This window comes from Dendrobates tinctorius, unplaced genomic scaffold (genome assembly GCF_039654945.1).
Source record: "Dendrobates tinctorius isolate UK_male_01 unplaced genomic scaffold, ASM3965494v1 ptg000011l, whole genome shotgun sequence".
Lineage (NCBI taxonomy): Eukaryota > Metazoa > Chordata > Amphibia > Anura > Dendrobatidae > Dendrobates > Dendrobates tinctorius.
The window spans coordinates 104,700,685-104,724,669 of record NW_027361679.1 but is presented as its reverse complement, the minus strand read 5'-3'; the positions used below and the strand labels follow the sequence as shown (position 1 = coordinate 104,724,669).

General features: G+C 46.0%; 1 long non-coding RNA gene across 1 annotated transcript in view; it reads right to left on the bottom strand.

The window, feature by feature from the left end:
- Positions 1-985: 985 nt before the first annotated feature.
- Positions 986-23,985, bottom strand: part of LOC141100207 (uncharacterized) — an 88,561-nt gene continuing 65,561 nt past the window's right edge. The window contains exon 2 of the long non-coding RNA XR_012234636.1: positions 986-2,346. This is a non-coding gene — a long non-coding RNA (uncharacterized lncRNA). The remainder of the gene's footprint in view (positions 2,347-23,985) is intronic.

Here is a 23,985-nt window from a genome sequence, read left to right as displayed (position 1 = left end):
TGCTTAGGAGAGAAGCATACGCCTCCAGAGCTTTTCCTTTGATCCCAGGGGTTAAATATCGGGCCCATTGGGTCTCAGGTAGCTGGTACTGTCTGCAGGCTTTTTCAAATCCCCGCAGAAATATGTCCAAGTCCCCGTCCTTTTCCATCACAGGAAATTGCTCCGGCCAGGGTTTAAGGAACTAAGCGCGGCTGGACTCGCTGCTGGGCTGGGACGACCTCTGTCCCTGGATTCAGGCTAACTCTAGCTGGTACTATCTCTCTTCCCACTCGGCCTCTCGCTGTGCTTGGGCTTCTCGCTCGGCTCTCTCTGCCTCTCGCTGCGCTTGGGCCTCTCGCTCAGCCCTCTCCTGGTATTGCTGGATCAGCTACAGACGTCTCTCCTGATTGTCTGCGGACAGTGTTGCAGAGCCAGTTGCAGATAGTGGTCCATGCTACCCTATTTGCAAGTAGGACTGGCATTCACCGGTCGGACCTCCGCTGCAGCACGCCCTGTGCTTGGGCTGGCTCCTGCGTCCCCTGGACTCTGGGGATGGACTGACTCTGGTTCAAGTTGCACCAGTTCCGCAACCAGTTGGGTTTTGTTTTTGCCACGGGGGTCAGTGCCTCTGGTCGTACATATTCCAGCCAGAGTGTCCTTTTTCTGCTTCTTATACCAGGCCCATCCAAGCGTGGCCATAGTTGCCAAATTAAAGATAGGACAGAAAGGTGAAGAGTTGGGGAGGGGCTAACTGTTATACACACAGTATTGTCTCAGCACTAATGAACACTGAGTTTGTTCTCCAAAACTTTTTGCGCATGGTCCTCGCAAGAAGCATGCGTGTTTTTAGTGAGAAGAATGATTGCTCAAACCCAATCACTAATGCGCTATGATCCAACCGTTGCCACCAATATGTCAGGGATTTACTTGCCTATCCCACTTTTGTGTTCCGGTTCAGAAATTGCAGCTCCCTGGTGAAATGGAAATTTGCATAGATAGATATATCTCTGTGTGTGCTGCAGCCTGTCCTAATTAGAACAGAGTCTCATTGAGCACTCAACGGAAAAGAAGACACGCTAAACACCTTATTAGCAGCATCTCTTTCCAGCAGGACTCTGCTGGTTTATTGCACATACATGGTTTTATCATTACGTACAGAAAGGAGTGGTTATTCAATTAACATAAGGCATGTGTTTCAATGCTATTGGTTATTTGAGTAAATGAACATATATGGCAGTGTCCGACATGAGGGTGATTTAGCATCATATGATTTACTGCATCCATTCTTCTGCAATGTCAGCAAAACTCCGATATTGGCTGGTGCATCTGGTCCAACTTCCTCTTTTCCCATGTCTGCCAGATATATCACAAGACAATGCTACCACGAGACAATGCTGATTCTCCAGACTGGCTAATGGGGTTAGTAGGTCATCTTCAGCAATTGATTATAAAGTTCAAGATAGCTGTGAATATATATCTATGTATACATGTGTATATCAGTATATTAGAATATATGCAAGTGAGATCTATATGAAATGTATATATTTCCATCAGAATCCTCCCTTAGATATCACTTGCCCTAAAATCCTGCTCCTGTCCCAAAGCGCTGCAACTCTTTTATGCTGCCAGTGGGCTGATGCATGCCTAATGCATACGCCCCCACTCCGTACAGTCTTTTCGGAAATGGGCGGTCAGGAGATCTGTCCCTAACGGGGGTTCATTGCATTGTAATCAAAGGCTCTTAGGCTATGTGCACACGCTGCAGATTCTGCTGCGGATTTGGCCGCTGCAGATCCGCAGCAGTTCTGCAGAAAGTGTACAGTACAATTTAAGTCTATGTGATTTACATTCTGCTGTGCACATGCGGCGGATTTTCAACTGTGGAAAAGCTGCGGTTTTGAATCCGCAGAAAGAATTGACATGTCAATTCTTTCTGTGGATTCCGCTGCGGTTTGCCACCCATTCCATTGTCCAGGTGGCAAACCTGCAGGCCAATCCGCAGGTAAAACCGCAGGTAATTTTACCTGCGGATCCACAGATACAAATCCGCGGGTGAATCCACAGTGTGTGCACATAGCCTCAGTTAGTCTATGCAGTCAGTGGTGTGTATTCTCTATCAGGAAGGTAATTTATTGAGTCAGGTAGGGCATCCACAGCATCATTCCGGCTCAGGTGTGTCTTCTGGTATGAGAGCTTTTCTTGCAATGCGATGTGTGGATCCAGGTGGGGCTTCTCCCTCCAGGTTGGTGGCATCAGCACTTGGAGAAGGGCCACCAAATCTGGGATCGAGTGCTCTCCTTATGAATTTTTCCACCAACACTCAGTCTCCTGACTTCAGGGTGTGCATACCAAGCACCGAATCTGGACCTGGCAATGAAGAAAAAACTTGAGAATGAACATTAGCAAGATTCTTGGTAAATTCAATTACACAAGCAGACAAAGTATCACATTGCATAGTCAACTGCTAAGGGAAAAATGCCCCTAACCTGTGTGTAGACCCAAATAAAATTTCATATTGGTGACAGCTCTTTCTGAGCCTATGGGAATGTCTAATGCCATGGTTTGTCTGTCTCTTGGGCAATTTTCTAGCATGCTGCTCTTAAGTGTCCCACTTAGTCTATGTTGTGAAATGGTGGGAAGTGGGTAGGCCTAAGTCTGACCCTACTGTTGATCAGATCTCTTGTGTCAGGTTTGCTGTGAATGTGGGTCCCTGATCACTCGCGATCACTTCTGGAACCCCATATCTGCACACTATTTCTGAGAGTAGCTTCTTCGCAGTAGTCTTTGCCAACTGGTTCCTTACTGGGAAAGCTTCAGGCCAGACCATGTGGGAGAACTTTTTCCACTCGTCCAATGTTGCATTTTGTCAGAGGCCAAACAGCTGCTGTTAAGGTGGGAGTTCAATCAGATCATTCATCTGTGTCTTCAACCCGAGCGGGGGGCCATGTGCCCATTGAACCACCATAGGGTACATACTTTGAGGTACACTGGGTCTGCCTTGAGGTAGACTTTTGAGGTAGACAGGTTTTTTGGAGTCCAGTGCTTTTGCCCTTCAGCATCCAGCTTTCCTTCTCCTCCTTTGGAGTCTGGTCCTGCTACTTCTTGTACAGGTCCCAGGACGTCATTTTGTCAGGTTTTCTCGTCTTCAGTCATCATGTAGTAGCCGTCCGGCTCTACGACCTCTCTCACTTTTCCTTAATGTCTTCCTCTGGCTGCTTCTTTGGCTGCCACGTCGATACCCCGTGCCTCTACTGTGTTCAGTTTTCCATGTGCCTTGACCTTTAACACTGCCACCACTTTTAGAAGTTGAAGAGCGTCCAGCAGGTCCCTGATGGCTCCATGATGCTTCACGGTTGACCCGCTTGCTGTGATGAAGTCTCTTGCAGCCCAGATGGGTCAGAAGTCGTGTGCTATGCCATGCGAGTACCTGGAATCGGTATAGACGTTTGCAGTTCTGTCCTTCGCAATCTGGCAGGCCTTTCGTCAGCGCTATCAGTTCCGCTTCTTGGGCTGACAAACTTCTGGACCATAGGATGTCTTGATTGCTGGTCACTGCACATCTACAGTATCCTGCAGATTTTTTTCTGAAGAGTCCGTATCCGCATCCCCCCTTGGGAGTGGGAGTAGAGTGGCGGTGGAAGACGTATCTGCATCCCCCTTTGGAGTGGGAATAGAGTCAGGCAACAGCTGAGAGCACTGAAGAGTGGTGGAGAGAGGATCTCCAGTGGTTGTCCAAGAATGACATCAGCAGCCTTGTCCAGGAGGGCGTGTGCTGCAAATATTGTTTTCATGCAGGAGGGCCCCCCCCTTGCAACTGGATCCAGGCCGGCTGAAAGGTAGCCTAGAGGCCTCTGGTTTTCCTCCGTGGGTCTGTTTTAAGACGCCAGTAGCATGACCTTCTTCATCTTTGTCCTTCTTTTTCCATTTGGTAAAGACGGAATGGCTTCCCGTAGTCAGGGAGGCCTAAATTTGGCGCAGAGACTATGGAGTCTTTCAGTTTTCTGTACGAGATGAAGGCTGCAAACAACATGAGGAGCGGGGTTGCGTTGATGCAATCGTCAGAGGCTGCATTAAGACTGGAGCACCAGGGATCCAAGTTCTGCAGTACGAGACTAGACCAAGGAAGGCCTGCATCTTCGGAGTTGTTGAGGGAGCCATCTTCTCCTCAGTGGTCTTCCGGTCATCTGTCAAGCGTTTCGTCTGGCAGGCAATACGGTGTCTTCAGGAACGTAACTTGCTTATGACACCACTGGACTCTGTTTTCCAGGACTTGTGTTGCTGCTCTGCCAGGTAGAGTAGAAGAGACAAGGAAAGGCTGTGCAGGCAGAGATGTCGATGACTCCTGCATGGTCTGCAATCCAGTTGACGAGGATGGAGGAGAATGCTTTGGTGAGCTGTGAAAGGCTGTTCTGGGCCCTCTTGGGCCTCACTGTCCATGTATTCTGCACTCCCCTTGTGCGTTTTCAGGAACTGATCATCCAGGTGAAGGGGAAACATTGAGGAAAGCATTGGACAGATCCATCCCCGTGAGCACTGTTGCTGTGGCTGGCACGTTTGACAGCAGAGTGTGCAGATCTGGCACAACTGGGGTTTCAAACACGGTTGCTTCGTTCACAGCCCTCAGGTCATGCACCATTCTGAACCTGGCTGGTTCTCCTTTCACAGTCTTCCCCTTGATTGAGAAAAGCCTGGACTGCATGATGATTCCTATGGACGAGGCGGTCCAGTCTGGCCTTGCTCTTCACAATGCCGTGAGGGACTCCCATCTTCTGGCACAGGGTCGGCAGGAAAACAAGCCATTTAGTGGGGTCCTCTTCATCAGAGATGACGTCCAGCTGAGCTTTCTTGCTCTCACAGAGGGTCTTTTTGCTGGGATGTCTTCTTTACCAGCCAGCAGCCATTCCTTTCACCCAGCTTGACCTCAGGTCAGCATTTGTGTACCAGTTTGTAAAGCTGAGTGGCTGTCTTCTGGTCCAGGGCCTGGATAAACTTCAGGGAGCACCTTCAGAACCTTGTGCAAGATGATCCTCTAATGCTGGAGCCAGAAGCAGCGCAGCCTTTTCACGAACCGGGTAAGGTCCCTTTGGGTTGAAAAATTTCCTGGCCCATACCAAAGTTCTTAGGCCGTTTCTTGAACAGCGGTTCCACTTAGACCTCCAGTTGGTCAGAGACAGTTTGACTCTGGGTTATGGACAGGGGATGCTGGGCCTTGTGAGGTTACGGGGTTCCAGACTTGAGTGACACCCGCACTGGCGCAACTTGAAGTCTCCCTTGGACCATAGGCTTTCAGGTTTTATGTCCAGCATCTCCTTGGGTAGGCTCGCACCGTTTGTTCGAGGTTCTTGTAGGGCCACCAGCATGATTGATTCTTCTTGGGTCAGGGGTGGAGAAAATGTCATGGTCACATCTTCATGGAACACTTTGGCCACCTTCAGCTCCTGCAATAATTCTGCTCTCATCAGGTTGGGTGGGCAGGTCTCCACCGTAAACTGGACCAGGATGGAGTGTCCTGGCTGTGTCCACACGCTCAGGGGCTTGTAAGCTGGGAATATCTGTCTTGACCTTCAGTCCCCACACAAGACACAGAGTGTTCTGAAAGGCAGGTGGGGTCGGGGAGTTCCACATGCCTCATCACACTTCTGACTGCACCAGTGTCCACAAGGAAAGATATGACAACCCCTGGAGTTTGAGGTATTGGGCCTGCTGATGGGGGTTCACATGTCAGGCGCGTGACGTCTTGCGGACCTGGCTTGTCTCTGTCCTATGGACAGGGTTCTTCCTGCTTCCTGTGTTTCTTGCTTGGCCTTTTCCCCTGCGTGATGTCCTGGGCTGCCGGGGTGCTGTGCACTGGTTCCGGAAATGGCCAAGGTTGCCACAGTTGTAACACCTGATGTGTCTCCTGTCTCTGCAGGGTGGTTGCTCTTCCACAACTGTGGCCACCATAGGAGGGGTTGTCTTCCGCACTCCTGGGTGTGACTCAATTCTTCTGGCTACTGTGAGCAGGGTATCTACTGCTATTGACCTGTACTCAGGCCTGGCCACTATCAGCAGTTTGATTGGTTCTCTTAGTCCATGCACAAAGGCCTGTGCCAACATTTGTCTGTGTATCTGATCATGAATAGTGAAGCCTAAATCTTGGAATACCTGCATCACTCTGCCATGAAACTCGTCTACAGACTGTCTTGGCTTGGCTCATGTCATGTAGGCTGAGGGCTTGCCCTGCCTGTCTGGCTTTGGCCCACTCTCTGAGCTGCTCAATTAGCTTTGATCCTGACTCCCAGGAGTGCACATCTAATTCTGATGGAAGCTTTAAGTGTTCTTTCATGATTGGCCAGAGTGTTTCACGTGCTTTTATTTCCATTATGGACCAGAAATCAATCCAGGATGCAGCATATGTTCGCTGGCTCTGCTGCATTCTTCAGTAAAATGGCATGGGGTCCATATCTGGGTCTGGCAGATTATTCAGAATACTGAACACCTGACTAGAGGTGAAAGGCACATAGTGTAAGGGTTCTGGCTCTATCTGTCCCTGCCTACTTGGTGCCTGTGGTTTTCTTTCCCTAGTACTGGGCAGCATGTATGATGTCCCCTCTTTAGATTAATCAGAGGAGAAACTGTGATATAGTGTGTTTGCCTTTTTGTGTGAGGATGCTCCCCCCTTCTGAGGCTGCACTGATGGTGATGTAAATGCTGGCAGCTCTGTCTGGCACTTAGGATCCTCATTTTCAGACCCAGCAGCTGCAGATGCTGATGACCCACACCTCCCTTCTCCTAGCTGTTGTATCGGGGGGCACCTGTGGTGTTTTGTGTAGGAAGATTTTCACTTTCTTCTCCCGGTATCATAGCTGCCTCTTTAGAGAGGGTGCCCTGTGGAGATAGGGACATGTCATTGTCTGGATTTGGCACTGGCCCAGCAGGTGACAATGAACTGAGAGGTGGGAGAGAGAGAGAGGTTAAGGAGCAGGGAGGGGTGGAGGATAGAGTGGAAAGGTGAGGAGAAGGAAAAAGAAATGAGGGAGGAGAGGAAGAAGGTGACAGAATAGGAGGAGAGAGAGAAGACGAGGGGGATGAGGGAGGATGAGAGATAGGCGAGGGTGGAGAAGATAGAGAGGGAGGAGAGAGAGAAGATGAGGGAGGAGGAAATTTAGGAGGAAAAATAGATGACGGAGGAGAGGTAAGAGAAGGAGGAGTGGAGATGGAGGGAGCAGAGAGAGATGGGAGGAGGGAAGAGAAAGAGAGGGAAGAGAGGTGAGAGAGCAGAGGGAGGGAGGAGCGGACTCCTTCCCCTTTTCTGCAGTCAGAGAAGGCATGCTTGGACTTGTGGTGCCTTCTCCCGGGGGGAAGCAGGGTGCCTCACAGACGGCACAGCTTAGAATTCCGCTGAAAACACTTTTTCCTCTCTTGTACACGTAAAAATAATCATTTCCTGTTCACATAACTCTCAGTACCTTTTATGCTGTAAGTCCGCTGCCATTTTATATAACGCAGACAGCAATTCAGTTCAACTAACTAACTTCCCTTTTTCTTTTCAATACATTATGCCATGCTGCAGCTTCAGAAGCTGCCCTTGCAAATCCACATACTTAACTTTCTGAATAACACCTACTATGTCTATTCCAAAAACTTCAAAAAGGTGATTAAAACTTCAAAAACTTTACAACCCTTTTTTAAACTTGCTTAAAAAAGGAAAGAAAAAAGGCAAAAAAAACAGAAACCAAAATATTTATAAAAACTTCAAAAGAGAATGAAAAACTAATAAAAACTCAGAAAGAAAAAGAAATCAAAAATCAGTACAACTTCCAACAATGTACATATATATTTTTTGTTTATATCGTAAGAGCAAAAGACAGCAAAATGTGCTGGAGTGATTTGTCAAAATCATGATAATCTAGATGTGCTGGTGATCACAACCAAGATTCCAGCACACGCATGGACAGTGCAGAACACACTGCATATAAGGTACAACAGCTAAATGAAAAAGCAGTGAAAAAGTTCAAATGCCGCATGATAAAGTGCAAAGTAAATTTTATTAAAGGATGAAAACAGCAGAACATGACTAAAAAGTGACATTGGCATGAAAAAGACAGACCGGATGACAATGATTGCTCCGAAAAACATTATATTCATAAAAGTACATAATTATCTTAGGGTACCTCATATATCTAGACATAGACAGTGCTCTCTCAAGGACATAGCCATAAAGTGAAGGAAAAAATTCCTGGCAGAGTAAAAATAGAGTAGAGCAATGATGTGGAGGAACACTTACACAGTGCAGGAGCAACAAGAGAGACCACGGTCGTACCCCAACGCGCGTTTCGGCAATTGTGCCTTCCTCAGGGGACATGTGTTAATGCTGATAATGGCCCATTATATAGGGGAGGTGGAAAGAGGGAAACCAATCGCGCCCAGGGCCACAAGACACACCCATCCATCCCAGCATGGCCATCACCGCTGACGCTGACAAATCACAGGGCCCCGTGTTGTCAGACGTCAGACAGCGGGCGGGAGGGAGGAGGGGAGATGTCACGCGGTCTGTGACGTCATCGGCGCATGCGCAGTACATGCGAGAGTTAGCGCATATAAGTTAGTTTTTTATAGCAGACAGTGTTGTTAAGTTGTCTGAATGCCTCCCTCTCATACATCTCTACCGGCCACAGGATGACATTACCACCCTTGTCAGCTGGTTTAATAAGAACCCCAGGTATATCTTGAAGTGATCTCAACCTACATCTCTCCTCATGAGTGATGTTATCATTGATGACAAAACGAGGAATGTTATAAAACTCCTCTGTGACCACCCGTACGAACATGTCAATGGTGGCACAAGAGGATAATGGGGGAAACTTCCTGGATTTAGGTCGAATCGAAGGGGGAATCTTACCTCCATCGTTCTCATTTCCAGATGCCAACTCCTCCAGTATAGTTAACGCCGCCTGTTCCTCCTCTGTGGGAAACAGGGATTGCATGTTATTGGAGTGAAAATATCTCTTAAATAGCAACGATCGCGCAAAGATGTGGAGATCCTTTATAGTGTCAAATAGATCAAATCCAGAAGCTGGAGAAAAAGAGAGTCCCCTACTGAGGAGCCGCAGATCGGCCGCAGAAAGAGAACAGCCACTAAGGTTAATCACCTTATTGTCATGTCCAGAGGGAGCCGGATTCCGCTTATAGGGATGGAACGTATGGTCCCGTAGTCTCGCCAACCCATTGTTAGAAACAGATGCTGAAGAGATGGAAGATAAATCGGACCGCCCACTCATGGAGGAAATAGATAAAGCAGATGAAGCCTTACGTGAGGGAGGCTGAATAGCATTCTGTCTCCATAAATAAACTCTCTTAGATAAATAGTCTTTAGAGTCCCTGTTAAATTTGGAAATTTGGGAATCCTGGATCTTTTTAACAAGGGAGTCCATAGTCTTATCAAGATCTGTCTCAAATTTGAGCATTTTATCAGGTGGGCATGAAATACGAAATTCATTTAGGGACATGTCAATTGTAGTATCAAGACTGTTAATCACTGATGTATTGTGTTCAATAAGTAGCCTCATCAGGGATACTGAACATGTATTACATGTTTCCTCCCATTTGGTGATGAGAGCCTCATCATCTATGGGGAAGGACGGAATAATTTTAACCCTCAGGCCTCTGGGGATCATTTTATTGGTTATATATTTGTCCAAGAAAGTCCTATTCCACCAAAGTTTAGACCTCTTAAGGAGCATGTTTTTAATCATAGAAAATTTCTCCTCCAATCCTAAATCCGGAGTCTGTAATGAATCAGCCGTGTTGCCGCTGAACACCCGATCCATTTGGGACAGCCAGGTTGGTTCTCTGGCTCGAAAATCCATGTTGCTGACCAAGAGACCTGTGCATAACACAGTAAGAATAAATCGTAAGAGCAAAAGACAGCAAAATGTGCTGGAGTGATTTGTCAAAATCATGATAATCTAGATGTGCTGGTGATCACAACCAAGATTCCAGCACACGCATGGACAGTGCAGAACACACTGCATATAAGGTACAACAGCTAAACGAAAAAGCAGTGAAAAAGTTCAAATGCCGCATGATAAAGTGCAAAGTAAATTTTATTAAAGGATGAAAACAGCAGAACATGACTAAAAAGTGACATTGGCATGAAAAAGACAGACCGGGTGACAATGATTGCTCCGAAAAACATTATATTCATAAAAGTACATAATCATCTTAGGGTACCTCATATATCTAGACATAGACAGTGCTCTCTCGAGGACATAGCCATAAAGTGAAGGAAAAAATTCCTGGCAGAGTAAAAATAGAGTAGAGCAATGATGTGGAGGAACAATTACACAGTGCAGGAGCAACAAGAGAGACCACGGTCGTACCCCAACGCGCATTTCGGCAATTGTGCCTTCCTCAGGGGGCATGTGTTAATGCTGATAATGGCCCATTATATAGGGGAGGTGGAAAGAGGGAAACCAATCGCGCCCAGGGCCACAAGACACACCCATCCATCCCAGCATGGCCATCACCGCTGACGCTGACAAATCACGGGGCCCCGTGTTGTCAGACGTCAGACAGCGGGCTTGAGGAGGGAAGATGTCACGCGGTCTGTGATGTCATCGGCGCATGCGCAGTACATGCGAGAGTTAGCGCGGCCATCTTAGAAAGGGGAAGGGAAAAGGGGAGGAGATGTCACGCGATCCGTGACGTCATCAGCGCATGCGCAATACATGCGGAAGTTACCGCAGCCATCATTAAAAGGGGAGCGCTGCAAGGGCAGAAATAGAACAGAAATTATAACATTCGTCAAAGAATAACTTGTACCACTAGATATGTCATCTACCATGCCACCTGTCCTTGTGGCCTTATTTACATTGGCCTTACAACACGCCAGCTCAAAGTAAGAGTGAGGGAACATGTACTGGGGATTCAAGCGGCACGTACACACGAGGACCCTGCCACTCTTAGAACTATACCACGTCATTTCTTAGATCATCATGATTGTGATGCTACTTCACTGAAGGTCAAAGGGATCGATGCACTTAAAATCGATATTCGAGGCGGGGGTCTATCTAAGAGACTCAGCCAACTTGAAACCAGGTGGATCTGGCAACTTAAGACTGTTCATCCACATGGCCTCAATGAAAGCCTTTCCTTTGCCCCTTTCCTCTAATCCAGTTATATGATATTGGTTGTGTTTTTAGCACGTTTTTTTAATTTGTGTTTTTTTATTCTTTTTCTAGTGACCTTGTGTTTTTGCTGTTTTCTGGCTCTTCATGTGAATGAATACTCCGGCTTCCATGATCTGGGGATGTGGCGCTTCAGGACTTTTTCATATACTTTACCTTCTTCTACTGGACATTGATGTCAGACTACCTCCATCTTTTGGCTCTACACTTGGGCCATTAAATATGTCTTTTAAATATGTCTCTGTTTTTTATGTGTATACTCCTTTTTTTTTTTTATATATATGTCTATGTGGTGTTTGGACCCAATATTGACATGTTGCTATGTTGGTACACTTTTTATGCCTATTTATGTATATTGGCCATCCATCTCCATAGATCATATATGTACATGTACATTATTTTTCTTTTTTCTCTTTTTTCTTTGTCCCCTGTACCTTTTGCCTTTTGCATTATGTTTACCTGACTTTCTCTTTTATTATGTTTTCCTATTTTACCCTTGGTTTATGACCCTTTCTCTGCTCTGAGACGGCCCCGTGTACTGCTCTTTATGTTTGGGGCAGACACTGATTCTATTTCTGCCCTTGCAGCGCTCCCCTTTTAATGATGGCTGCGGTAACTTCCGCATGTATTGTGCATGCGCTGATGACGTCACGGACCGCGTGACATCTCCTCCCCTTTTCCCTTCCCCTTTCCAAGATGGCCGCGCTAACTCTCGCATGTACTGCGCATGCGCCGATGACGTCACAGACCGCGTGACATCTCCCCTCCTCCCTTCCGCCCGCTGTCTGACAACACGGGGCCCCGTGATTTGTCAGCGTCAGCGGTGATGGCCATGCTGGGATGGATGGGTGTGTCTTGTGGCCCTGGGCGCGATTGGTTTCCCTCTTTCCACCTCCCCTATATAATGGGCCATTATCAGCATTAACACATGCCCCCTGAGGAAGGCACAATTGCAGAAACGCGCGTTGGGGTACGACCGTGGTCTCTCTTGTTGCTCCTGCACTGTGTAAGTGTTCCTCCACATCATTGCTCTACTCTATTTTTACTCTGCCAGGAATTTTTTCCTTCACTTTATGGCTATGTCCTTGAGAGAGCACTGTCTATGTCTAGATATATGAGGTACCCTAAGATGATTATGTACTTTTATGAATATAATGTTTTTCGGAGCAATCATTGTCACCCGGTCTGTCTTTTTCATGCCAATGTCACTTTTTAGTCATGTTCTGCTGTTTTCATCCTTTAATAAAATTTACTTTGCACTTTATCATGCGGCATTTGAACTTTTTCACTGCTTTTTCGTTTAGCTGTTGTACCTTATATGCAGTGTGTTCTGCACTGTCCATGCGTGTGCTGGAATCTTGGTTGTGATCACCAGCACATCTAGATTATCATGATTTTGACAAATCACTCCAGCACATTTTGCTGTCTTTTGCTCTTACGATTTATTCTTACTGTGTTATGCACAGGTCTCTTGGTCAGCAACATGGATTTTCGAGCCAGAGAACCAACCTGGCTGTCCCAAATGGATCGGGTGTTCAGCGGCAACACGGCTGATTCATTACAGACTCCGGATTTAGGATTGGAGGAGAAATTTTCTATGATTAAAAACATGCTCCTTAAGAGGTCTAAACTTTGGTGGAATAGGACTTTCTTGGACAAATATATAACCAATAAAATGATCCCCAGAGGCCTGAGGGTTAAAATTATTCCGTCCTTCCCCATAGATGATGAGGCTCTCATCACCAAATGGGAGGAAACATGTAATACATGTTCAGTATCCCTGATGAGGCGACTTATTGAACACAATACATCAGTGATTAACAGTCTTGATACTACAATTGACATGTCCCTAAATGAATTTCGTATTTCATGCCCACCTGATAAAATGCTCAAATTTGAGACAGATCTTGATAAGACTATGGACTCCCTTGTTAAAAAGATCCAGGATTCCCAAATTTCCAAATTTAACAGGGACTCTAAAGACTATTTATCTAAGAGAGTTTATTTATGGAGACAGAATGCTATTCAGCCTCCCTCACGTAAGGCTTCATCTGCTTTATCTATTTCCTCCATGAGTGGGCGGTCCGATTTATCTTCCATCTCTTCAGCATCTGTTTCTAACAATGGGTTGGCGAGACTACGGGACCATACGTTCCATCCCTATAAGCGGAATCCGGCTCCCTCTGGACATGACAATAAGGTGATTAACCTTAGTGGCTGTTCTCTTTCTGCGGCCGATCTGCGGCTCCTCAGTAGGGGACTCTCTTTTTCTCCAGCTTCTAGATTTGATCTATATGACACTATAAAGGATCTCCACATCTTTGCGCGATCGTTGCTATTTAAGAGATATTTTCACTCCAATAACATGCAATCCCTGTTTCCCACAGAGGAGGAACAGGCGGCGTTAACTATACTGGAGGAGTTGGCATCTGGAAATGAGAACGATGGAGGTAAGATTCCCCCTTCGATTCGACCTAAATCCAGGAAGTTTCCCCCATTATCCTCTTGTGCCACCATTGACATGTTCGTACGGGTGGTCACAGAGGAGTTTTATAACATTCCTCGTTTTGTCATCAATGATAACATCACTCATGAGGAGAGATGTAGGTTGAGATCACTTCAAGATATACCTGGGGTTCTTATTAAACCAGCTGACAAGGGTGGTAATGTCGTCCTGTGGCCGGTAGAGATGTATGAGAGGGAGGCATTCAGACAACTTAACAACACTGTCTGCTATAAAAAACTAACTTATAATCCCCTCTCTGCATACTCTGTTATGTTGGAGACTATTCTCAAAGATGCCACACAGGACGGCATTATCACCAAAGAGCTGTGCAATGCATTAATTGTTTCTGAACCCAAGGTCTCTACCCTATATCTTCTCCCTAAAATACATAAGAGCTCCTCTGTGCCACCCGGGCGGCCTATTGTCTCGGGACGGGGGAACTTACTGGAAAATATTAATAAATGGATCGATTTCCACCTACAACCCCTTGTTACTAGCCTTCCCTCGTTTCTTCGGGACACGGGTGATCTGTTGCGCAGGGTCGACGGGCTGTGCCTTGGGGGTGATACTCTTTTGGTCTCGGCAGATGTGGAGTCCCTTTATACCAACATCAAACATAGTGATGGCCTTAGGGCTGTCAAATATTTCCTAAGTACTTCTAGCCTATGTTTAGGAATAAGGGACCTCCTGCTGAGACTACTTGAGTTCACCCTCACATACAATTTCTTTGTGTTTAAGGGGTCCTTCTACCTGCAGCTCCAGGGGACCGCGATGGGAGCGGCCTATGCGCCCTCCTATGCGGGTCTTTTCCTGGGGCTGTGGGAGAGGGACCTCTTTATGTCAGACGAGGGTCTTCCAATGTGCCGTGTCCCCCTTTGGACACGGTACATTGATGACATTTTCTTCGTCTGGCATGGCACACCCGTCGACCTTGAACAACTTATTATTCTCTTGAATGGCAACGATCAGAACATCCATTTAACATTTTCCTACAGTGGGGAATCTCTGGATTTCTTAGATGTCACTATTAAGAGGGACCATACTGGGGTCCTACAGACGGACATTTTCAGGAAAGCTACCGCCACTAACTCTCTGTTACATGCCAGTTCTAGTCATCCTAAACATATCATCCGTGCCGTTCCTGTGGGGCAGTTTCTGCGACTTCGTAGGATCTGCTCCACGGATGATGATTTCCTTCGGCAAGCTGAAATTTTGCGGCAACGGTTTCTGGCACGTGGCTACAGCCACAGGTCCATCAAGCGGGCCCTTAATAGGGCTAAGTATGCTTCCCGTCATGATCTTTTATATCGTTCAGAGTCTGTCCAGCACCAAAAAACAGACGGGACTGTTAGGTTTGTCACCACGTTTAGTTCTAGGTCTAACCAGGTACGTATGGCACTACAGAGAGCTTGGCCTATTCTTCGGGTTGACCCTGTAATTAACCAGTTTTTATCACAAAGACCATCTATGTCGTTCAGGCGCTCTAAGAATCTTAGAGATTATCTGGTTTCCAGTCATTACATTGCCCGAAGACCTTTCTTGATAACTTTGTTCCTGGGAGTGGCTGTGTCCCGTGTGGTGGCTGTGTGGCATGTCCCAATATAATACGCAGTAATTCCTTATGTGACTCTAGTGGGACCAACACTTATAACATTCGTCAAAGAATAACTTGTACCACTAGATATGTCATCTACCATGCCACCTGTCCTTGTGGCCTGATTTACATTGGCCTTACAACACGCCAGCTCAAAGTAAGAGTGAGGGAACATGTAAAGGGGATTCAAGCGGCACGTACACACGAGGACCCTGCCACTCTTAGAACTATACCACGTCATTTCTTAGATCATCATAATTGTGATGCTACTTCACTGAAGGTCAAAGGGATCGATGCACTTAAAATCGATATTCGAGGCGGGGGTCTATCTAAGAGACTCAGCCAACTTGAAACCAGGTGGATCTGGCAACTTAAGACTGTTCATCCACATGGCCTCAATGAAAGCCTTTCCTTTGCCCCTTTCCTCTAATCCAGTTATATGATATTGGTTGTGTTTTTAGCACGTTTTTTTAATTTGTGTTTTTTTATTCTTTTTCTAGTGACCTTGTGTTTTTGCTGTTTTCTGACTCTTCATGTGAATGAATACTCCGGCTTCCATGATCTGGGGATGTGGCGCTTCAGGACTTTTTCATATACTTTACCTTCTTCTACTGGACATTGATGTCAGACTACCTCCATCTTTTGGCTCTACACTTGGGCCATTAAATATGTCTTTTAAATATGTCTCTGTTTTTTATGAGTATACTCCTTTTTTTTTTTTTTTATATATATATATGTCTATGTGGTGTTTGGACCCAATATTGACATGTTGCTATGTTGATACACTTTTTATGCCTATTTATGTATATTGGCCATCCATCTCCATAGATCATATATGTACATGTACATTATTTTTCTTTTTTCTCTTTTTTCTTTGTCCCCTGTACCTTTTGCCTTTTGCATTATGTTTACCTGACTTTCTCTTTTATTATGTTTTCCTATTTTACCCTTGGTTTATGACCCTTTCTCTGCTCTGAGACAGCCCTGTGTACTGCTCTCTATGTCTGGGGCAGACACTGATTCTATTTCTGCCCTTGCAGCGCTCCCCTTTTAATGATGGTTGCGGTAACTTCCGCATGTATTGCGCATGCGCTGATGACGTCACGGACCGCGTGACATCTCCTCCCCTTTTCCCTTCCCCTTTCCAAGATGGCCGCGCTAACTCTCGCATGTACTGCGCATGCACCGATGACGTCACAGACCGCGTGACATCTCCCCTCCTCCCTCCCGCCCGCTGTCTGAAGTCTGACAACACGGGGCCCCGTGATTTGTCAGCATCAGCGGTGATGGCCATGCTGGGATGGATGGGTGTGTCTTGTGGCCCTGGGCGCGATTGGTTTCCCTCTTTCCACCTCCCCTATATAATGGGCCATTATCAGCATTAACACATGCCCCCTGAGGAAGGCACAATTGCCGAAACGCGCTTTGGGGTACGACCGTGGTCTTTCTTGTTGCTCCTGCACTGTGTAATTGTTCCTCCACATCATTGCTCTACTCTATTTTTACTCTGCCAGGAATTTTTTCCTTCACTTTATGGCTATGTCCTTGAGAGAGCACTGTCTATGTCTAGATATATGAGGTACCCTAAGATGATTATGTACTTTTATGAATATAATGTTTTTCGGAGCAATCATTGTCACCCGGTCTGTCTTTTTCATGCCAATGTCACTTTTTAGTCATGTTCTGCTGTTTTCATCCTTTAATAAAATTTACTTTGCACTTTATCATGCGGCATTTGAACTTTTTCACTGCTTTTTCGTTTAGCTGTTATATATATTTTTTGTTTGTTTGTTTGTTTTGACCGTGCACAGATGCAAGACAGGCACTTCCCCTTTCCTCTGCCCCATCTCTCTCAGTTAAGCAGCATCTCTGAAAACAAAGGGCATGCTGAACAATAGCATATATATATATACTAGCTGAAGAGCCCGGCGCTGCCCGGGCATAGTAACTAACTGTGGTTAGCTATAGCAAATTATAATTATCCTCCATCCCATAGTCCCGTGCCCATATACCCATCAAACATATCCACCATCCCATAGGCCCGTGCCCATATACCCATCATACATATCCTCCATCCCATAGTCGAGTGCCCATATACCCATCACACATTCTCCATCCCATAGTCCCATGCCCATATACCCATCACGCATCCTCCATTCCATAGTCGAGTGCCCATATACCCATCATACATATTCTCCATCCCATAGTCTCGTGCCCATATACCCGTCACACATCCCTTATCTCATAGTCCCATGCCCATATACCCATCATACATATCCTCCATCCCATAGTCCCGTGCCCATATACCCATCATACATATCCGCCATCTCATAGTCCCGTGCCCATATACCCGTCATACATATCCTCCATCCCATAGTCCAGTGCCCATATACCCATCACACATCCTCCATCCCATAGTCCCGTGTCCATATACATATCCGCCATCCCATAGTCCCGTGCCCATATACCCGTCAAACATATCCTCCATCCCATAGTCAAGTGCCCATATACCCATCACACATCCTCCATCCCATAGTCGAGTGCCCATATACCCATCACACATCCTCCATCCCATAGTCCCATGCCCATATACCCATCACGCATCCTCCACCCCATAGTCGAGTGCCCATATACCCATCATACATATTCTCCATCCCATAGTCCCGTGCCCATATACCCGTCATACATATCCTCCATCCCATAGTCCAGTGCACATATACCCATCACACATCCTCCATCCCATAGTCCCATGCCCATATACCCATCACGCATCCTCCATCCCATAGTCGAGTGCCCATATACCCATCATACATATTCTCCATCCCATAGTCCCGTGCCCATATACCCGTCATACATATCCTCCATCCCATAGTCCAGTGCCCATATACCCATCACACATCCTTCATCTCATAGTCCCATGCCCATATACCCATCATACATATCCTCCATCCCATAGTCCCGTGCCCATATACCCATCATACATATCCGCCATCTCATAGTCCCGTGCCCATATACCCGTCATACATATCCTCCATCCCATAGTCCAGTGTCCATATACCCATCACACATCCTCCATCCCATAGTCCAGTGCCCATATACATATCCGCCATCCCATAGTCCCGTGCCCATATACCCGTCATACATATCCTCCATCCCATAGTCCAGTGCCCATATACCCATCACACATCCTCCATCCCATAGTCAACCATTATGACATCATAATGAGCGGCGGCAGGGCTTGCAACCTATGATGACATCGGCGTCGCCATGGCAACCATTGTGACATCATAATGAGGGGCGGGGCATGATACGCACACACTTTTTCTCCATTATGCAAATAGGGGCATTATGACACCATAATGAGGGGCGGGGCTTGACACGCACACACTTTTTCCCCAGTATGTAGATAGGGGCAAAATTGTTTGGTGAATTGGAACACGCGGGGTTAAAATTTCGCCTCACAACATAGCTTAGGACGCTCTCGGGGTCCAGACGTGTGACTGTGCCAAATTTTGTGGCTGTAGCTGCGACGGTGCGGATGCCTATCCTGGACATACACAGATACATACACACATACATACACACTTTGAGCTTTATATATTAGATCTCAAACAACCCAGCTTTCCTCAAAAATCTTCACACGGTAGTTAAAACCTCCACAAAAAAGACAAAAATAATGATCAGTGGAAAACACAGCACAAAAAACACAGCACCACAGGACAAAAACAGATGTGACAATATGAAAAATATCAGAGACGCATCCTATGGGAAAAAGAGAGGAAGTGTAAAAGGAAAGGAAAAAAAAACTATTTTTCTGCTTCAGATCTTCATGGAAAGCAACAGTGAATTCGCAGGTTGATGCACATGTAGACGTCCGGGGAGAAATCGAGGCCCTCTCTGTTTTGTGACAGTAGTACAAGCAGCTCTGGTAACCGATAACTGCCAATCACACTGGGTGTACTGCGCTCGTTCACCCGGGAATGTTAACACACTGTACCGGTCGTCCTGCCTGGCCCTCCGGTAACAGGAATCTGTGATAACTCCCACAAAATTGCCACCACCTGTCCCAGGCTGGCTTCTCCTGTCCTTCCGATGTACAGGTGAATCTGTGGCAACTTGTCAAGTGATTCGGCTAGTGATCTCTCCCCCCAGCTGCCACCACCTGTGCCTGGCTGGCCTCTCCGGTCCTTCCGATGCACAGGTGAATTTGTGACAAATTGTCAGGAGACTCGACTAGTGATATCTCTCTAAGCCCCCACAACCCATACCTGGATAGGCCTCTCCTGTCCTTCCGATGTACAGGTGTATTTGTGAGGACTTATCTATGAGATTCAACTTCCCCTGCTATCGGTTTCCCAGCAACCACAAGCACAATCAATCACCGTTCCACCAGCTCTCTCCCGAATCTAGACACACACAGGACACGCAGCAGACACTTGCTTATCCCAGGGTTTGGATAAGGGCGTGAACTTTTTACACTACCTGGGAATGCGGTGGTGACCACACCTGACCGGCTAGAGGTACAGACCCAGACTGGGCACAGGGGACATTCAGGTAAGATAACCAGATTTTCTTACCTTACTTATGGAGTTGCGCATATCTCCGCTCCCATGAGCCAAGGCCTTAGCCGACACCTCCGTTTCTCTGGTGAGCAGGATTCCCGTATATTTCATCCACTGCCCCACGTTGGGCGCCAGATGAAATGGAAATTTGCATAGATAGATATACAGTATCTCTGTGTGTGCTGCGGTCTGTCCTAATTAGAACAGAGTCTCATTGAGCACTCAACGGAAAGACATGCTAAACACCTTGTTAGCAGCATCTCTTTCCAGCAGGACTCTGCTGGTTTATTGCACATACATGGTTTTATCATTACGTACAGAAAGGAGTGGTTATTCAATTAACATAAGGCTTGTGCTTCAATGCTATTGGCTAGATGAGTAAATGAACATATATGGAAGTGTCTGACATGAGGGTGATTTAGCATCATATGATTTACTGCATTCATTCTTCTGCAGTGTCAGCAAAACTCCGATATCGGCTGGTGCATCTGGTCCAACTTCCTCTTTTCCCATGTCTGGCAGATATATCACAAGACAATGCTACCACGAGACAATGCTGGTTCTCCAGACTGGCTAATGGGGTTAGTAGGTCATCTTCAGCAATTGATTATAAAGTTCAAGACATCTGTGAATACAGTATACATCTATGTATACATGTGTATATCAGTATATAAGAATATATGCAAGTGAGAGCTATATGAAATGTATATATTTCCATCACAATATACTTCCATCACACTGGCGCCCTCCTTTCCCTCAGGTCTGTCGGAACTGCACCTACGTTAAATAGTCAAGGTTGCCTGGTCGCATCCTGATTATTGGGCACTCTGCAGTGAGGGCGGTATGTATATCACCAGTCTCAGGCAGGCAATACACACATAAACCTCCTATCCGTCATTGCCAGGGTTCTCCAATAGCCCTCAGACACTTTGCTGCCACCAGCTCCTCGTTTTATATGAATACCAATGTCGGGTCAGGAGCCCACCCACAAGGTAGCGTAATTTAGTGCGGAGGACGTGGCGGTCTGTTCATAGAGCAAAGAAAGCGAACTAGCAAATTTTATAGATTTATTCCTGAAAATATACGTAGTGTCTACAAAGTACAGTATATACAAAAGTTACAAATAAAACAGGATTAAAATAAGAACTTACACATTTCAGACATTGGTATGCCGTGTGGATGAGGGCGGAGGAGAAACTTCCCAGAACAAAAGGGTACACATGCAAAGCTTCCTGCAGCTGATTCTCCAGGCAAAAGACAACTTCCTAATGGAGCATCCTAGACTTTTGCTCTTCTCTGGCTGACCTCACTGTGGGGGGCCGAGTCAGTGATTTCATGCCCCTTCTTGGAAGAGTTATTAAAACTTCCACTGGCCATAACTCTCGCTGGGAAGCTAGCAGAGTGATGGCAGGGGGATTCTTTTTGGTTATAACACTTTTTTTCATTTAAGACTAGACATGACGTGTCTGGGTGGTATGGGCGAGCAGAAATCCGTTTCTCTGTTTCTGGCGTCCACACATGCTACAAAATGCTGCTGCGCATAGCTTTAATTATGCAGATTCTAAAAATATAAGTTTCCTGCCTCTAGGATTATTGTGGGTTATTAAATTCGAGTTTGAAAAACAAAGATCCATGTGCTTTTAAACTTTTACTTGCTGCTTGAGCCAGGCAGACAAATGCTTGTTTAACCCCTTCCTGACATCAGACGTACTATCCCGTCCAAGGGACCCGGGCCCCTATGCCCATGGACGGGATAGTACGTCTACCGCGATCAGCGGCGCCCACGTGGTGAGAGCCGCTGATCGCGGCCGGGTGTCAGCTGATTATCACAGCTGACACCCGGCACAATGTGTCAGGGGCGGTCACGGACCGCCCCCGACACGTTAACCCCTTGCACACCGCGATCAAACATGATTGTGGTGTACCGGGGTTAAAGGGAAGCATCAGCAGGGAGGGGGCTCCCACGGCAGCGCAATGTGCAGCGCTGCTGCGGGGGGCTCCTTTTCCTGCAGGCCCCCGAATCCAAGATGGCGACGGGGGCCTTCAGGAAGCTGGCTTCCTCAGTGCCTGCAAAGCGCAGGCATGAGGAAGCTTTCTGCACTGCCTGTGACAGATCGCTGATCTGTCACAGTGATCTGTGATGCGACAGATCAGCAATCTGCCCCAGGACAGTGATGTCCCACCTGGGACTATTTAATAAAGTTAAAAAAAAAATAAAAAAAAGTGTTAAAATAAATTAAACAAAATCGTCAAATAAATTAGAAAAAAAAAAAAAATATTCCCCCAAATAAATCCATTTTTTGGAAATAAAAAAACAAAACAATAAAAGTACACATATTAGGTATCGCCGCGTCTGTAACAACCCGCCCTATACGCCCTATAAAACTGTCCCATTAGTTAACCCCTTTAGCGAACCCCTTAAAAAATAAAAATAAAAAACAAAGCAAAAAATAATGATTTATTATCATACCGCCAAACAAAAAGTGTAATAACGCGCGATCAAAAAGACGCATATAAATATCCATGGTACCGCTGAAAACGTCATCTTGTCCCGCAAAAAACAAGCCACCACACAGCATCATCAGCGAAAAAATAAAAAAGTTATAGCTCGCAGAATAAAGCGATGCAAAAATAATTATTTTTTATATAAAATAGTTTTCATTGCATAAAACCGACAAAACATAAAAAAAACACCTAAATGAGGTATCGCTGTAACTGTACTGACCCGAAGAATAAAACCGCTTTATCAATTTTATCGCACGCGGAACGGTGTAAACGCACCCCCCCAAAAGAAATTAATGAAACGCTGGTTTTTGTTCATTCTGCGTCCCAAAAATCGGAATAAAAAGCGATCAAAAAAGTCACGTGCCCGAAAATGGTACCAATAAAAACGTCAACTCTTCCCGCAAAAAATAAGACCTCACATGACTCGGTGGGTCAAAATACGGAAAAATTATAGCTCTCAATATGTGGTGATGCAAAAACTATTTTTACAATAAAAAGCGTCTCTTAGCGTGCGACAGCTGCCAAATATAAAAACGCCATAAATAGTAAATCAAACCCCCCGTTATCACCCCCTTAGTTAGGGAAAAATAATAAAATAAAAAAATGTATTTATTTCCATTTTTCCATTAGGGTTAGGGTTAGGGCTAGGGTTAGGGCTGAGATTAGGGTTAGGGGTGTGTTGGGGTTCGGGTTGGAGTTAGAATTGGGGGTTTCCACTGTTTGGGCACATCAGGGGCTCTCCAAATGCAACATGGCGTCTGATCTCAATTCCAGCCAATACTGAGTTGAAAAAGTCAAATGGTGCTCCTTCCCTTCCAAGCTCTGCCATGCGCCCAAACAGTGTTTTACCCCCACATGTAGGGTATCAGCCTACTCAGGTCAAATTGCAAAACAATTTTTGGGGTCCAATTTCTCCTGTTACCCTTAGTAAAATAAAAAATTGGGGGCAAAAATATCATTTTTGTGGAAAAAAATGATTTTTTTATTTTCAAGTCCGAGCGTTATAAACTTCTGTGAAGCACTTAGGGGTTCAAAGTGCTCACCACACATCTAGATAAGTTCTGTGGGGGGTCTAGTGTCCAAAATGGGGTCACTTGTGGGGAGTTTCAATAGTTTAGGTACATCAGGGGCTCTCCAAACGCACATGACACCCACAGACCATTCCATCAAAGTCTGCATTCCAAAACGTCACTGCTTCCCTTCCGGTCCCCGACGTGTGTCCATACAGTAGTTTTCTCCCACATATGGGGTGTCAGCGTACTCAGGACAAATTGGACAACAACTTTTGGGGTCCAATTTCTCCTGTTACCCTTGGGAAAATAAAAAAAATTGGGGACTAATTGATCATGTTTGTGGAATAAATACGATTTTTTTATTTTCATGCCCGGGCATTATAAACTTCTGTGAAGCCCTTGGGGGTTCAAAGTGCTCACCACACATCTAGATAAGTTCCTTAGGGGGTCTCATTTCCAAAATGGGGTCATTTGTGGGGGTTTCCACTGTTTAGGTACATTAGGGGCTCTCCAAAGGCAACATGACACCCGCAGACCATTCCATCAAAGTCTGCATTCCAAAACGTCACTGCTTCCCTTCCGAGCCCTGACGTGTGTCCATACAGTAGTTTTTTCCCACATATGGGGCATCAGCGTACTCAGGACAAATTGGACAACA